Here is an 18180-nt window from a genome sequence, read left to right as displayed (position 1 = left end):
CTGCATAGTCCTCTGTAATTCCATAATTCACTTATTTCACTGATCCAAAAATAACAGTATTTAAAAATTAACAATCAAATATAGCAATATGCCAAGCAGTATGAAGGACTCTGGGGAGAATCAGTAGCCAAGAAGATAAAGAGGATGTTTCTCCTCATGTTAAACCAAGTATGATGGGTGTTATGAAGAAAAGGAGGAGGAGTGAGGAAAAAGGATTTTAAAATGTTCCAAGCAGAGGCAAGAGCTAGTGTGAAGTCTCCAGGGAAGTGGAGTGGAGGAAGAAAGGTACTTGTGAGGCCGTGAAAGATAGCCAACCCCACCTGGGTAACGGGAACATGGAAATGGATACAGGTAAGCTGCCTGGGAAGGAAAAGGACAGATCATGAATCCTTAAAAAAGCCGAATTAGGGATTTAGATATTTTGATTCAAGGAACATTAAAAAAATTGTATAATTCTAAGATGATAAGATACATAAAGAGATTTAAAGTTTTAATATCAGACCCTGTATCTTGAAGAATGATTTAGATGTTCACAAAACAAATGCAGAGAAAACCATTAAACAGCTCTCATGTGTGCCAGGGATAATGAAAATACAACATATTTGAAAGAAGGGAAATTCAGAACTAGGATGGACTGAGTCTGTGGTTCATGATTTGTAGAGTGGGAGACAGAATTAAATCAAAGATGATCCCAACTTTCAAACGCTGGAATCATGTACTGATGTTCTTAAACATCGTGCCCTCTTCCTAGGGTCCACAGCCTTGCACGAGAATTCCCACCAGAGAATCCTGACACTGGTGAGAATTCCCACACGAGAATTCCCACCAGAGTATCCTGACATCGTCTTCCTGCATTTCTGAGATTAGCCACTGCCATGCCCATCTCTATGACTGGAGACCCAATAGTCTCATCTTTGACCCATCCCTGTTGGCTGCTCGCTTGAGTTGAAATCTGTTACCTGCTCCTTTCAGTCTTCATGCTGTGTCCACAGGGTTGAATGACCCTGGCAGGGCCAAAACAGGACCAGATGTGAGTGCCGTCCAAGGAGCGGGTTTGCTCCCAGCTCCTAATTCCTCTTCACAGTGGCTCTATCTTGCTTTCTCTTCTAATTAAATGTTCTGCCAATTTTAAAGTAATGATGATTATACCTTTTCTTCCAAAAAAAATTAATCTCCCAGTGAATCGAGAACTATCTCAACTTATTCAAGAAATAAAATCATGTAAGAAAATAAATATACTCCTTACTTCCTTTTTTTATTCCTTTTTAAAAATAAATATATCTATATGCTTTAAGACTGTGACACAATCAGATATAATTCCCTTTTCTGGGCCAACCCTAATTTGTTTCTTTTAAATTAAGCAACGAACAGGAAATTTTAAATGCCAAAAGAAAAAGATCAGTCAAAAAGATTTTCCTACTGCCCCTTTATCTTCTATCTTAGGAAATGACTTTTTGAAATTCCAGATTGCACTACAAAGATTTTGGCTGTCTACTTGCCTTTTGTTTTATTTTGTTTTCAGAAATATATACATATCTGGAAACAAACTCCACTTTGAAGCAGGTGGAAAGGGGTCTTGCCAACAATTGAGCAACTGCTTCAAGGGAGGAAGGTATTGAGACTCCTGTTATCACTTCTCTTGAGACAAAAGTAATTAGCCATGGAAAGATCCTATGCCCAAATGCTTTCCTTCCCTTGAAGGAGAGTGCTGCCTTCACGACATAAATATATGGCACTGGCTGAATGGAAGGGTGGGAGACAGCAAGTGGTGAGTAGTTAAGAAGTTGATAGCAGAGGCTGGAACAATCATAATCCATGTTACACATTGTCAAATATTTAGCAGAAGTAACTTGGAAGGAAATTCATATGCTGTGTTTCCCACTTTTGGCTGTTTGGCTAAGTATTCTGAAAAAAAAGATATGTTCAGGAAAGACTTAGGTAATACCCAAGCAGAAATAGAAGAGAGTAAGAGTCCGGAATTTTGATCTTTGACAAATTAGAAAAGCTAACTGCTTCTGAATTTGAAACAGTAAGAGATGAGATTTTAAAAGACTTTCAGAGGTCAAAGTCCAATAAAGCTTCTCAGTTGAATTAAATGACTCAAGCAAAGATTAGATAGATGAAGGGTCTGAAACTTTCATTCTAGCCTAATAGCCCTGGGGTAGCCATTGTTACGTTTAGAAAAAGAAATAAAGAAGGAGGCAAGAAGACAGAAGCTGAAAGGGAAAGAAGAGGTGGCTGGAGAAAGAGGAAGAAAAATAGAGAGAGGAAGAGCGGAAAGGAAGAGAAGAATGGGGAAGAGAAGGAGAGGGCTGGGAAGCAAAAGGAAGGGAAGGAAGGGAAGAAGGAAGAAGAAAGGGAGGCCAGCTGTTAGAGAGCTGGGTCTAGGAAAGAACATTAGGTGTGGCTACTGGTAATGTAACTGACTAGAAGCAAATAGGTGAGAGGTTTTCTCAGGGAATTATATTTGAAAGAAAACCTCAAAACTGTATCAAACAAACAAGTTAGACTATTCAAGTGTTAAAACAACTCTTACACTCCAGCCTTCTACAAATGGGAAACAAGTTACAAAATTTATACAGTCCCTAAGGGGGATATTCTCCAGTCATCACTTCACATGTGTCCCAAGATGATGACAAACAAGAAACAAAAAAACTCACTTCACCCTCAGATGGCAGAGCTAGGAGACAACACAACAAAACAAAAAAACAAAGAAACAAAACAAAAGCAAAGAAAACCAGGTAGTGCCTCCCAAGGAATTGAGCCAGTGTCCAATCAGAGCAATGCCCTCACTTAGAAGATCTGTCTCACAAAATCACAGGACTACAGAGAGGCTATGGACCAGTACTTCTTTGGAATGAGAGTTTTTATTTCAGTTATCCTGCACCTGTTCCACTATTGAGAGGATAGAAAAGGTGGAACTGTGTCTTAATCGTTTGCTTTCGTATCACACTTGAAGCAGCCAACTGCATCTGATGGACATAGACTGATGTGGATGAGATGATTAAGTGACAGTCTGGTTTGTTTCCCGTAAAGAGATGTTGATTGTGATATACGCGTGGAAAGAAGAATGAAAGAGCTATTTAATGATCTGAAGGGCAGATTAGGCAGAATTTGGTTAAATGTTTATCAAACATATTTTCTCTTCTCCTTTTTCATGCACATACTATGTCTTCAGCTTTGCTTGCAAATAGGATGGCTATGTGACCAAATTCTAGGTAGTACATGTGAGCAGAAGAGATGTGGGCTCATCCAAGTCTGTCCCATCAAAATCTTGTGATCTCCATCCTCTTCCTCTTCTGTGGCAACCATGGAGGGAGTGCCATAAAGACAGAGGTACCACAAAACAGAAAGAACCCCATAAAACTGAATAGAACAGAGCTCCCGCACCCATTTATGCTGGACTAAAATATGAAAAAACAATAAATACTTTGTTATTTTTTATTGTGAAACCTATGAGATTTGGTAGTTGTTTGTTACAGCATTTAGCCTACCAGTATTAATTTAGAAATTTATCAGAATTGTGTCAGTGTTCAGAATCCCAAATGACAAACAGGCATTTTGTATTTCCTTTGTTCTAATAGATGTAGTCATTTTTCTGCAAAAGCCACAGATCTCAGTGTGAATTATTTAAGAACACTAGACATCAGTAACAGCTTGCTAATGCTATTTATTTCCACCCCCAGGAAAGGAAGCGGGATCACTTGTGTTATGAGCATTGGGATCATAAGTAGAAACTGAACAAAGGTTCTCCCAAAGCAGAATATCTAATGAATGGATTACTCCATGGCTGATGGACATGTTCTTCTCATTCCCAGATTAGATAATGGAGTAGAAATTAAAAAACAGCCGGTTTAATACCACTCAACACCCTTGTGCTAATCCTGGGCAGATAGTTCATTTAGTGATGTGATCTGTTCCTGGCACAACTGGGTAAGCCTTCTGATTAACAGAACATTGATTATGGTAAGTTTTCTACTTCAGACCTATTGACTAGTTTCCTCCTTATGTGAAGTTCTACAAATAACTGATCACTTTTCCATAACAAAAGTAATATATTGGTAGGTGAAAAGAATATTTTTATATCATTTATATTGCTACTTTACATTTATTTTAATAGAATTTTAAATAAACAGTATATTATAAACATCCAGGAAAAAAAATTCTTAAAGTCCCACTCTAAGACCTTCTGGCAGAAATGATAAGCAAAAATGAAATAATTTTATTTCCATAGAAAAGATCTGATTATTCCTATAGAAAGAGAAAACTGGAATAAGCAAATGTCAAAGACAATGTTTGTTGGTTAAAATGACACATATATATATATAATGAATATATGTAACAATTTAGCTAATACAAGTTTATTTAATAATGAATATGCTAAGATTAAAACATAAGCATCAGTCATATCTTACGGCATCTTAATATTTTATTGTTTGGTTTGGACACGTACATGAAATAACTGGAAGATTGAATTTTCACGTGGACATTCTGATTCTAACATAGCATACCACTGGTTGGTTAACTGCTGTTTTTCAATTGTTTAAGCAATATTCTGACTTAATAAAATCTTTCTTCATTTGGAATAAGTAACATTTATAGACATAATAAATTATTAATCATATCATAATTAATTTACACTAGAAAACCCAGATACTCAAAAAATATTTTAAACTCAGACATATTTAAACTAGATTTAGAATTTTTCGGTCTCAGAGATCCAGATAAGTTATTTTTTCAAGGACAAATACATTTTCAGAATGCTTCATATCAGCATAAGCTATTGAAGTTAGTCCATATTTAAATTTATACCTTGTACCTGGCCTCATTCTGTTTCTATTTTATAGCCACTACACTGTAACAATATGTTTTCATTATATTGACAATACCGTGATATTTTTGGAATGATGCTTTAGTGATGATTCAGTGAAAATAATTATTCCATCTTTAGTAATTTACAGTTTAGTATTTCAAGTTGACATGTTAGCATCTAATCCTGTAAGTGTAATTAAGTCAATAGCTCTACACTCAAAATTTTGTTAGAAAAAGCTGAACTGTTCAATTTTTAATATCTTTTAAAATCCTTTTGTATTTTTACATATTATGCCTTTGCAATTAAAGTTTAAATAAAATTTCAACCTATGTTCTAAGATATTCATTCACAAAATTTATATAATGTCTAAGGGCAAAAACTGGCACATTACTTCCTGAGGAAATTAATATAATATATTCATTCACAAAATTTATTTAAACGTCTTTAAGGGCAAAGACTGGTACATTACTTCCTGAGAGAATTACATATGTTAATTGAGGGCAGATATTAGCCCTTGATATTAATGGAAATTATTCATGCTTATTGTGCATGTAATCTCATCATTTACAAGTCTTTTATTAGTGCATAAAAATTTAAAAAAAATGAAAAGCCATGATTTTCAAGTTAATTTTTTTTTTTTTTTTTGAGACAGAGTCTTGCTGCGTTGCCCAGGCTGGAGCACAGTGGCATGATCTCCACTCACTGCAGCCTCTGCCTCCTGGGTTCAAGTGATTCTCTTGCCTCAGCATCCTGCATAGCTGGGACTACAGGTGTGCACCACCATGCCTTGCTATTTTTTTTGTATTTTTAGTAGAGATGGGGCTTCACCATGTTAGCCAGGATGGTCTTGATCTCTTGACCTCGTGATCTGCCTGACTCAGCCTCCCAAAGTGCTTGGATTATAAGCATGAGCCACCACGCCCAGCAAGTTAAATATTATTATATAGTAGAATCTTTTATATAAAGCCATAGATTTTAAAGTGATTATTGTGTGGTTTCTCTTTTCCCTGTCATCTATCCCTTTAGTTTTCCTAATTAGTTATTTTTACCCTAGTAGTTATTTTTGGACCTTCAAGTAATATCTTATTGTCCCTGTTGGTAGAAGAGAAATCTATAGTTGTAAAACAGAAAGGACAATGATGATAATTTTGCTAAACTAATGTATTTTATTAATTTCTCAGTTGAAATTTAACACTGTTTTATAGCTAAATCTTCTTGAGATTCTACTGAGATCTACAGCAAGTAATTACAATGCCTGTTTGCAAAGCAGGACTGCAGAATGTCAAGAGTGGGATGCTTTAACAGTGTATTTTTGAAACATTCAGACAATGTTGAAGGAGATAAAGTGTGCATTAAAGCTGGTGAATCTAGGGAAAGAGTAGATTTAGTAATTAATGAAACTCTAAGACCGATAACTCATTTTACTCATTTTCCCAAGATTTTGAGACTATGAATCACTGAATATTTTACGATCTGATTAGTAGTCTAAGATCAGAACTCTGAAATTCACATTCTACCATGAAACAACGTGAGTTCCCGTCTCAAGGTGTATCTCCCTGGTGGCCCAAGCAGAGGACCAAGTAACATGGGCGATGAATGCAAAAGGCCAAGTGAGAGAATCCTGAGGGGTGATGTGCTGAATATTTCACTCTTCTCAATTGTAGTAAGCCAGTGTGATGCTGAATTTTATGTGTCAATTGGACTGGGTTAAGCAATGCCCAGATAGCTAGTTGAACAGTCTTTCTGGGTACATCTGTGAGTCTTTCTGGAGGGGATTAATATTTGAGTCAGTAGGCTAAGCACAGAAGATCTACCCTGATCAAAGCAGGCAGGCATCATCCAATTTACTGGAGCCCACATGAAACAATAAAAAGGGAGGAGGACGAATTCTCTCCCTCTTCTTGAGCTGGGACACACCTCTTCTCCTGCTCTTGGCCAGCGGAGCTCCTGGTTCTCAGGCCTGTGGACAGCAGGACTTATACCATTGGTTTCCATAGTCCTCAGGCTTTCAGACTCAGACCGAATTACACCACCAGCTTTCCTGGTTCTCCAGTTTACAGAGGCCATATTGTGAGACCTCATGACCTCTGCAGTTGGGCAAGCCAATTTCCATAATGAATCTCTTATATATCTCTAAGTGTATTAGAACAATCTCACACTGCTATAAAGAAACACATGAGACTGGGTAATCTATAAAGAAAATGGGTTTAATTGGCTCCTGGTTCCGAAGTCTGTACAGGATGTATGGCTAGGGAGACTTCAGGAAGCTTACAATTCATGGAAAGTGAAGGGAAAGCAGGCACATTTTTGTTGTTGTTGTTTGTTTGTTTTGTGTTTTTTAAAATTGTACTTTAGGTTCTGGGGTACATGTGCAGATCATGCAAAATTGTTGCATAGGTACATAAACAGCAAGGTGGTTTGCTGCCTCCATCCCCCAGTTACCTATATCTGGCATTTCTCCCCATATTATCCCTCCCCAACTTCCCCAGCCCCACTGTCCCTCCTCTAGCCACCCCCAACAGACGCCAGTGTGTGATGCTTCCCTCCCTGTGTCCATGTGTTCTCACTGTTCAACACTCGCCTATGAGTGAGAACATGTGGTGTTTGGTTTGGTTTTCTGTTCTTGTGTCAGTTTGCTGAGAATTATGGTTTCCAGATTCATCCATGTCCCTAAAAAAAACATGAACTCATCCTTTTTTATGGCTGCATAGTATTCCATGGTGTATATGTGTCACATTTTCTTTGTCCAGTCTATTATTGATGGGCATTTGGGTTCTTTCCAGGTCTTTGCTATTGTAAACAGTGGAAGCAGACACATTTTATTATGTGGCCAGAGTAGGAGGAAGAGAGAGAAGGGGGTGGTGCCATGCACTTTTAAACAGCCAAATCTCATGAGCACTCGCTTCCTTCATAAGAGCAGTACCGAGAGGGAAATCTGCCCCCAGGATCCAGTCACCTCCCACCAGGTCTCACCTTCAACATCAGGGATTACAATTCGACATAGGATTTGGGCAGGGATGCGGCCCAAAACCATATCAATATGTATCTTATTGGTCGTGTTTCACTGGAAAACCCTGACTAACACAGCCAGGGGCATTCCATAGATGTTGCTAAGCTGAACATAGTAAGTATGTGGAAAAGAGCCTTCATTATACAAACATACTATAATTTCTTTTTAAAGTACTATTTTACTAATAAAAAGAGAGGGTTATCCATAAGGGGTCATGTATGTAAATAACATCTAAAGTCACACTACCTCAAAGTGTCTAAATAAACAAAATAAATAACACAAGACTTTTTGCCCCATTTCACTAAAATTGATGCTGTAAATAGATTACTCAAAATTTCAAAGCTGCTGAATCCCACAAATTTAAGCAGTCCTCCCTGATAAATACTGGCTTGCTTTCTTTTGTCATTTCTTTTCTCCAAAAGGCAACACATGGTGGTTTGTCTCTGTCCAAATATTAAACTGTTCATGGACCAAGAACGGTTTTTTCAGATCAGGCAACAATCATAACTACATTAGAGTCCGTCCTCTATTCCCTCCTTTTTCTCAGCACAGCTACCCGCTGGCCTCAAGAGAAATGGTAAATGGTGAGAGACACACTTGAGAGCATTGATTCAATTTTGTTTTTTTGAGACAGTCTTGTGCTGTCGGCAGACTGGAGTGCAGCGGTGCGATCTTGGCTCGCTGCAACCTCCATCTCACAGGTTCAAGCGATTCTCCTGCCTCCTGCCTAAGCCTGTGGAGTAGCTGGGACTACAGGCATGCAACAACATGCCCAGCTGATTTTTATATTTTTATTTTTATTTTTATTTATTTATTTTTATTTATTTTTTTTTTTTGAGACGGAGTTTTGCTCTTGTTACCCAGGCTGGAGTGCAATGGCACGGTCTCGGCTCACTGCAACCTCCGCCTCCTGGGCTCAGGCAATTCTCCTGCCTCAGCCTCCTGAGTAGCTGGGATTACAGGCACGCGCCACCATGCCCAGCTAGTTTTTTGTATTTTTAGTAGAGACGGGGTTTCACCATGTTGACCAGGATGGTCTCGATCTCTCGACCTCATGATCCACCAGCCTCGGCCTCCCAAAGTGCTGGGATTACAGGCTTGAGCCACCGCGCCCGGCCCGATTTTTATATTTTTAGTAGAGACGGAGTTTCACCATGTTGGCCAGGGTGGTCTCCAACTCTTGCCCTCGTGATCTGCCCACGTTGGTCTCCCAAAGTGCTGGGATTAAAGGCGTGAGCCACCGTGCCTGGCCTCATAGCTCCAATTTTAATTTAAATGAGGAAAGAAAATGTCCTATGCAAAGATAGGACGTTTAAACGAGCCTCAAACCAATTCACCTTCAACTACACTGAGTAAGTCTTTGTATCTACAAATTTGGATAGTCTGAGATACTTAAGTGCCATTCAATGATGTTTTCGGTACTATTTAAATTAATGTGGGTTTTTTTTTAAAGGAAAATTTCTTTACTTATACAGGCTGCTACCCTCTTTGGTCGTTTTTGTGAATTATACGAGCCCCATCTGAAACAAGCAGTATCTGGGGCAGCTGAGCAGTGCTACTCCTGGAAGTCATGGCAGAAGTCATCAGGAACTCCCTGCTTAGCGATATTGGACAGAATAATAGAAAATAATTGACTTAAGTTTTTAGGATATCACCAAAAACGAAGGAAATAAAGGACCTGATACTTCATTGCGTTACTGAGGATTCAAACCTTGCTGAGATGTTGGTATTTATTTTCCTGAAACAAATTAACTTAAAATATTTGGCTTCAAACATCACCAACTCCAGTGGTTCCCCTCCTAAAAGCAAACCTAAAATGTGGCATGCTGGTTATATGAAGACAGGTTGATACTGCTTATGAATTTTCCTGTGGAACCTCAATCTGTCATTTTTTGTCACCAGTGTCTGCAGTGAACTTTAAAATGAAAATATAGATTTATTTACTCTCATTCCCATCCATCTTTATGGATTTCTTCACCAAAAAACTGCCTGAGAAGTTCTGTGTAACCCCTCCTGCTCAAAAAAAAAAAAAAAATCTCCCCAATTCTATACCTGTCCATCATAAAACTTCATTTTTCTTTTTTTTTAAATAATGCTGGCCCATCTTTTCTCCTGCTCAAGGGGACCCATGGAATATGGGCTTCCATTCATACTATGACAGAATTTTAAAGAGCAACAGAGAAGAGAGCGGCAACTTACACATTCACTGAATTCACAACGTTCAATTATTTTGCCTTGATTTTGAGAGAACCTTGCAAAAAACACAATTTTTCCAGGAAGGCAAATCATTTCTACCAATTCTACTAAACAACTCCTTTAGGATCCTCGTTAGCTGGGAAAGAATAAGATGTATAGAAATGGAACCCAGGAAAAATAAATCCTGAAACTTCAGGGGCTCACAAGAGTCCAGAGGAGAAATAAAGTACTAACTCAGAAACTGTGACAGCATCTAAACAACTTTCTTTCGAGTTGTACATAAAGAAATCTTTAGCCTTTATCTGCAGCTGCATTTAGAATGGTGACTCAGTAACATTTAAAACACAACTTTCAAAAGCCAGCAGACAAAGAGTCACCAATTTTTAAATATTATCTCCTAGTATTTTTTAAACCAGTGGCTAAAAATGAAATTAGTGACATTAAAATAATTAGATGGTAACTGTTGACACCTAGCCTTTGGAAAAAATGTGAAATTAAATAACATGATCTCCTTCTGAATAATTTAATTCTGAACACTTAGCAGTATCATTTCTTTAATTTCCCTCTTAGGCCACTGTTCGGTCATGGATCTTGGCAGAATGGGTGAGTAGATAAGAGGTGGTTACGGATAAATTTAGAATTATTCCCATTTAATTTTAGTAAACGATTTTTTTTTAAATCTCACAAAAGGATATTTAAACGGGCTGGAAATACTTGATTTTTAAATGCTAAAAGGTATTACTTAAAGTCTCTATTCAATATATTTTACTTCATTTTATAATATTTCAGGTTCAACGTTAGTGAATTAATATCTCTGATAAAGTACAGTCATGAGGCACATAATGACGTTTTGGTCAGCAATGGGCCACATGTGTGGTAGTGATCACATAAGATTACAACACCATGCTGGACGTGGTGGCTCACACCTGTAATCCCAGCACTTTGGGAGGCTGAGGCAGGCGGATCACCTGAGGTTGGGAGTTCAAGGCCAGCCTGATCAACATGGAGAAACCCCATCTCCACTAAAAATACAAAATTAGCCAGGTGTGGTGATACATGCCTGTAATCCCAGCTACTCAGGAGGCTGAGGTGACAGAATCGCTTGAACCTGGTAGGCAGAGTTTGCAATGAGATGAGACTGTGCCATTGCACTCCAGCCTGGGCAACAAGAATGAAACTCTGTCCCCACCCCACCCCCCAAAAAAAATTCTAATACCCTATTTTTACTATACCTTTTCTATGTAAGATACACAAATACTTACCGTTGTGTTACAGTTCCTATAGTATTCAGTACAGTCAAGTGCTGCACTGGTCTATAGCCTAGGAGCAATTGGGTATACCATAGCACCTAGATGTACAGCAGGCTACATGATCTACCTTCGTGTAAGTTCACTCTGAATGTTCCCATAATAACAAAACTGCCTAATGATGGATTTCTCAGAACATATCCCTGTTGTTAAGCAATACATGAGTGTACATTCTATCTACAGAGTCACAGGTGGGGTCACCTGATCTATATTCCCTTTAGACCTTTAGTTTCATTTGCATTCAGAATTGGGAAACTATTCTCTGTCTCTATATTCTCTTCTTAATCTTTCCTTCCTTATCCTCACAATTACCAGAAATGTGCCCCTACGCAGGGAAATGAACAAGACAAATTGGAGTCTTCGATCAGTGGAGGTGCCCAAAAAGCCCAGCTACATGCTGAAGAACTTGAAACTCTTAAACCACTTTTTTCGGTGGAGAAGACTACATTTTCCCTGTGTGAGGTGGATTTATTTTCAGCTGTATAATGTATTTACTCAAAAGAACTGCATTCTTACCTCACTCATTAAACGACTATTTATTGAACCTTTACTGTATGGTTAAAAAAATAATAATAATAAGGCAGTGAAAAAATTAGATAGGATCCCACCATCCTGGAGCCAGATTTACCCTCTAATCAAAGTGCTGCTTCCAATTCATCTCCTTCTCTGCATTTCTCCCCTCTAAGTCTCGTAACCCAGGCACTACTGAAACAATCAGCCTTGTGCTTTCTAAGATGATTTTTTAAAAATCTGAACCAACTTTCTTAGATGATTCCAGGAGCCATTCTACCCTTTCTGAATTTCAAAGAGTTATGTAAATAAATTTAATTACCATTCTCTTGAGTCCCTACATTCTGATTATGACCAGGGATAGTAGTATTCCTTTAGCATCAGGAGTAGAAGGTAGTATCATCTTTAATGCCACTTGGCAATCACTTTGTTGCAAAGGGAAATCTCCACAATTCCCTTAAGAAGCTTCCAATTTTTGTTTCATGAGAAATTATGATGAAGTATCTTCCAGAGTTTTTCAAGACGAACTTCAGTTTTCAAATTAACAATTTCCCTTAGAACACTGTGGCTTTGTTAAAATTTTAAGTTGGTTACTTTAAAATAGACCTACTCCTGTCAAAAATGCTCTAGTGAGAGGCGAGGAATAACATTGAAGTGAGAAAGAGTGCATTTTATAGTGACAGCTCCATAGTTCTTCAGTGTTGTAGGTGAAATAATTAAATTGAGATTCCAGCCTACTCTAATCTAGGCATATTTTTATATAACTCACTCACTAAATTATCCTAGTCCCAAAGGACATAATCCAGGGAAATAAATGCCACCCAAGCTACAGTCTGGATGGGAAAACAGAATTTGGTGCAGCATTGCTAATAAATCAAACATCTTACCTCACTTTCTGTCTCTTCTATCAAGGCAGAAATATTAGAAAATGGGTCTTATGAGATAAGTACATTAAAGAGGTAACATGAAAACTCAAAAAATTGGGCCAGGAGTCAGGGTGATGGGTATCAGTGTATCAACGCCAGCTCTGCCGATCAGTTTTTGACCTTGGATAATTTACTGACCTTTCTGGGCACAGAGCTCCTAATCTATAAATGTAGGTTAGTAATATCATCCTCATGGGATTGTAAAAAGGGTAAAAATGAGATAAAATACATAAAGTGCACGGCATAGTGCTTAGAACATGTTCAGCTCTCAATTGGCCTTTGTTCTTCCCTCTTCTCTCTCTGTCTCCCTCTTCCTTGCTAGAGAATCCCACATAAGGCAAAGGAGACCCAGAGTTTGGATAGAAGTTGACCACTCCAAGAGGCTTCTGTCTGTCTATGAAATGGGACAAGTTCTGTAGACTATGTGAATGCTGTTGCCCATCTGGTGTGATTTGACAGCGGCCGAAACATCTGCTGTGAGACAACGGGCCCTTAGCACTGTGAGTAATGTTAGCTGTAGTAACCATGCAAGATGATGCTGTAGTTATCATACTATTAGTCTGTCATCACTGAATGCTTTAAACCTGGCCTGAGATTAAACCATTATTCCCTCCAGTGCTTAATTTCCTAATTTCCTCCTATTCGGCTCTCAGACACTGCCCCTCTCACTGCTTTCTCATGTTCCACACAGACCTTCCCTCATCTTCTTGACTTCAAAACCCTGAAACCTAATTTCTGTAGTTGAATCTGTGTCTAAACTCAGGATGTATCCACCTCCTGGACTTTGTCTTCTCATTATATTCCCATGACTTTCACATTTATTTCCCCAGCCTGCACCCTATCCATAAGCATCAGCTAGTGTATCCAACTGCCTACTGCTTAGATGGGCAAAATAGAACTCCTGGTTTTCTTCCCCCACTACTTCTTTGACTCAGTGACTGGCACCACCATTTATTCAGTTGCTTGGATCAAATATCTAAGAGCCAGCTATGATTTTGCGCAGTCTCCTCGTTATTGCTGCCCACTCTTCACCCAACATCTAATTCACCTAGAAGTTATGAGAGCTCCTCACTCAAAATGCAGAACAAACATCACATCATCCAGTTCCCAGCTCAAACCATGCTCATCTGTATAATTGTCTCCCAGATGGTCTCTCTGCTCCCACTGCAATCTCTCTGCCGTCTGCTCCCGACCAAAGTAGACCAAGTGATCTTTTAAAATCTAAGTCATGTTACTCTCCTACTTAAAGTCCTCCACTGTTTTCCCATTAAACTTCCACCTAAGCCTATAAAGCTCTTCATTATTCTGGCTTCTGTCTTCCTCTCTTATGTCCTTTGCTGCTCATTCTCCTACACTCCTTACCCTCCAGCCACCACTGACCTTCTTGGGAATCCTTCAATGCCCCCTGCCCTCTCTCTGCCCATAGCACCTCCATCTTTGCCAATCCTCCTGCCTGAAAGCAGTTCCTCAGGGCATTAGGGTATCTCATTCCCTTTCTTCTGACCATCTTAAGTTACTCTTGTACACATCATATGGTGACTCTCTTTCCTTTATCTGCGTGATTTTCTTCACCTTATGGCACCATCCAAAATGGTTTTGGGTATGTGTCAATTTTAGTGAATCCCACGCTAGAAGGGAAATTCCTTATGACAGAAGTTTTATCTCATCTGCCTCCCTATCTCTTTCTTGGCATGTAATTGTAGTTGCCCAGTGGGTTTTTCTGCCCACTGCCCAGGCAAAACCAATTCACTGAAAATTTGGTATTTCCATAAAGAAAGAGTTTAACACCAGGTAGCCAAGACTGAGGTTATCACCCAAGTCAGTCTCCTCAAAGGCTCAGAGGTTAGGGTTTCTCAAGGATAGTTTGGTGGGCAGAGTTCTAGGGCATGGAGAATGTTGACTGATTACAGACACAATCATAGGAGTGTGTAAATAGTCCTCATGTGATGAATCCATCTGTGGGTAAAGACCCACAGGACTGGCTGAGTCATGAGTCGTGAGTCTAGGTAGGCCAGTCAGTTACCAGAATGCAAAAGTCTGAAAAACATTACCAAAGACCAATCTTAGCTTTACAATAGTGGTGTCATCTATAGGAATGATTGGAGAATTCTCAAATCTTGTGATATCTGGGCACATAACTTCTGAGTAGTAAGGGATTATAGAAACTATGCTTACAGTTTAGCAGAATTCAGGCCTCTCCCATAATCCCAATCCTGTGGCCTTTCATTAATCTTACAAAGGCAGTTTCAGCCCCTGGAACAAGGAAAGGGTCAGTTTTAGGGAGGTGCTAAAACATCCTTCCTTCAAAGTTAAAATATAAACTAAATTATTCCCATGGTTACCTTGGCCTATGCCCAAGAATGAATGACAACAACCAGCCTGTGAGGCTAGATATAAGACAGAGTCAGCCATGCCAGATTTCTGTCATCATAATCTTTACAAAAGCAGTGTTAGGAATAATAAATTCCTCTTCAAAAGGATTAATTGTGTAATATGATTATCCTTTGTTCAAAAGCCCAACCTCCTTGTACTCTCTTCTTTCCAGCCTGCAAACCTCCTGCTCTAGTGGTACCCTGACATGCCCAGACATCTCCAGACATGCCTTGTACCATAATGGACAGACCACATCCAGCCCCTCCTTCTCTTCCAAATTATGCACTAACTATATTTAGAAAAGTTTAAGCCTTAGCCAACTGGGATCAGCTTAGATTGCGTGGTGCAATCTTAGCCAATAGGGGAAGGACACAGGGACAGGAACTGCATTAGGGATAAAAACCCCTTCTCCCCTTTGTTCTTGTGATCCTGACTGATGCAGGCAGCGTCCTTCTGCAGAAGTAAATCGCCCTGCTGAGAAAACTTTTTGCCTGAGTACTAGTTCTTCTTTCCTTACGAAGCACTTGTTTCCAAAAGCAGTTTCAGAATAAGTGCTCAAAGTCTTTTTAAATTAATAAATCTATTCACTTAGCTGGCTTCTAAATCAAACAGTAATTTTAGTTCCTCTTTCTCTGTTTCCTTCACATCAGCTTCATCACTGACTCTTGTTCGTTCTGTGTTTAAAACTGAGTCTCCACTCCTGCAACCAGCACTTTGCCTGCACTGTTACTGCCTAATCTGGACCCTCATCTTTTCTCATCTCAGCCATTTACAACAGACTTCTAACAGACTTTCTTGGCCCAGCTGTTTTTTTTTTTGTTTTTTTGTTTTTTTTCTGAGACGGAGTTTTGCTCTTGTTACCCAGGCTGGAGTGCAATGGCGCGATCTCGGTTCACCGCAACCTCCACCTCCCGGGTTCAGGCAATTCTCCTGCCTCGGCCTCCTGAGTAGCTGGGATTACAGGCATGCGCCACCATGCCCAGCTAATTTTTTGTATTTTTAGTAGAGACGGGGTTTCACCATGTTGACCAGGATGGTCTCGATCTCTTGACCTCATGATCCACCCGCCTCGGCCTCCCAAAGTGCTGGGATTACAGGCATGAGCCACCACACCCGGCGGCCCAGCTTTTTTCTATCCCTTGTTGCATGTTGACTTTCTTCTTTCAATTTTTCCAGTTCATTAAGCTTCTTAGCTCTGGCCTAGAAGTACATCTTAGTCTAGAAGATTCTAGAACTCTCTCTGGAATCCATGTGATATTGTGATCTAATAAAAAATATGTAATTTGGTCTTCATTCCTTGTCCCTAGTCAGAGCTTGTAAAACCCTTATAATTTCCTAAGTGGTAAGAGTTTCTAAGTGACTCAAGCCTTAAAGGTAAAAAGGAGTATCTTTTGTTATTCAAAATAAGCCTCTTTCAACCACACCGAGTTTATGTTAACGAGGTGACTTTTAGAAAGCTCCTAAGCATGAAGGCTAGTTGCCAGAGAAAGTATCCAAGGAATTAGAGGGTTAGAACTTTCAGCTTCTAAGTTCTAACCTCCAGAGAGTGGAGAGGACTGGACTGACTCCATCACCATCAGCCAGTGATTTAATCAACCATGAGATTCTGGGTTGGTGAATAGGTGGAGGTGCTGGGAGGGTGATGTGCCCAGAAACAGCACGGAAGCTCTGCATATACCTAGGTGTTCCCCATATCCTGTCCTGTGCATCTCTTCCATCTGGCTATGCTTAAGCTGTATTCTTTTATTAAAAAACAGTAATGTAATAAGGAAAGTGTTTCTCTGCGGTCTGTGAGCCATTCTTGGAACTGACTTAGGAGAGAGTTGTGAGAACTCTGATTAAAGCCAGTTGGTCCCAAGCACAGGTGACAACCTAGACTTGGGATGAGCATCTGAAGGGGGGTGGGTGTGGTTTCTAATGGAACTTAACCGTTTTAGAGGCTAAAGCAACTCTGTCTTGGATGCTAATCTGACATGTTGACTTCTGATTAACCCCAGTTCTAGGAATTCTTGTAGTATATCTATTTTCAGTTACTTACCATAAGTCCAGTCCTCAGGTCGTAATAACTTTGATGTTACTAAATATTTACTTCATACTTATGGAAAATCCTGCCCTTAAGCAAATCTCCTGTGACATATAAGCCTTGGGTCTGTGGGTAACTGCATGGGGATCCATGTCTCATCCTGAGACATGGTTTCTGCTCATAAGTCCCTATTAAATATTTCTTCCTGAAGAACTGAATTTGTCCGCCTCTTCTTTTGGCCTCTCAACTCTTAGCCTTTGGTGCTAAGTGTGCATAGACCTGCTCACTGTGAAACAGCCCTTAACCTGTGGGATCCGACCTTATCATCTCCAGATATACAGTGTAGGAATTAATTGTAGGACACGCTGTTGGTATCTACAGAAAACTGGGGCAATACTTTGTGTGGGAAAAAAAAATCCTGCTATCTGGTGTTAGAAGTGAAGTATTGAGAGCAGTAGTAGAGAGGAAACTGCAGTTATTTCTTTTTAAATTCTTTCTTATTTTAAAAAATTATTTATTTATTTATTTATTTTGAGACTGAGTCTCTTTCTGTCACTGATGCTGGAGGGCAGTGGTGCGATCTTGGCTCAATGCAACCTCTGCCTCCCAGATTCAATCAATTCTCCTTCCTTAGCCTCCTGAGTTGCTGGGACTACAGGTGTGCACCACCACGCCTGGCTAATTTTTTTTGTATTTTTAGTATAGATGGAATTTTGCCATGTTGGCCAGGCTGGTCTTGAACTCCTAACCTCAAGTGATCTACCCACCTTGGCCTCCCAAAGTGTTGGTATTACAGGTGCGAGCCACTGGGCCTGGCCTAGAGTTCTCCTTTGAAGGAGACTATTTGGGTTTGAAATCCTAGTTTCCACACTTTTTTTTTGTCACCATGGGAAAAACAGTTGAAATATCTGAGCCTCAGTTTCCATATCTGTATAATGGAGGTAGTAACACCTATCTTGTACTATAGCTATGAAGGTAAAATGAATCATAATAAGGCTATAATAAGTTTAGATACTTACAAC

Source organism: Saimiri boliviensis, chromosome 14 (assembly GCF_048565385.1).
Source record: "Saimiri boliviensis isolate mSaiBol1 chromosome 14, mSaiBol1.pri, whole genome shotgun sequence".
In the NCBI taxonomy this organism is placed as follows: domain Eukaryota; kingdom Metazoa; phylum Chordata; class Mammalia; order Primates; family Cebidae; genus Saimiri; species Saimiri boliviensis.
This window is presented reverse-complemented; position numbering follows the sequence as displayed.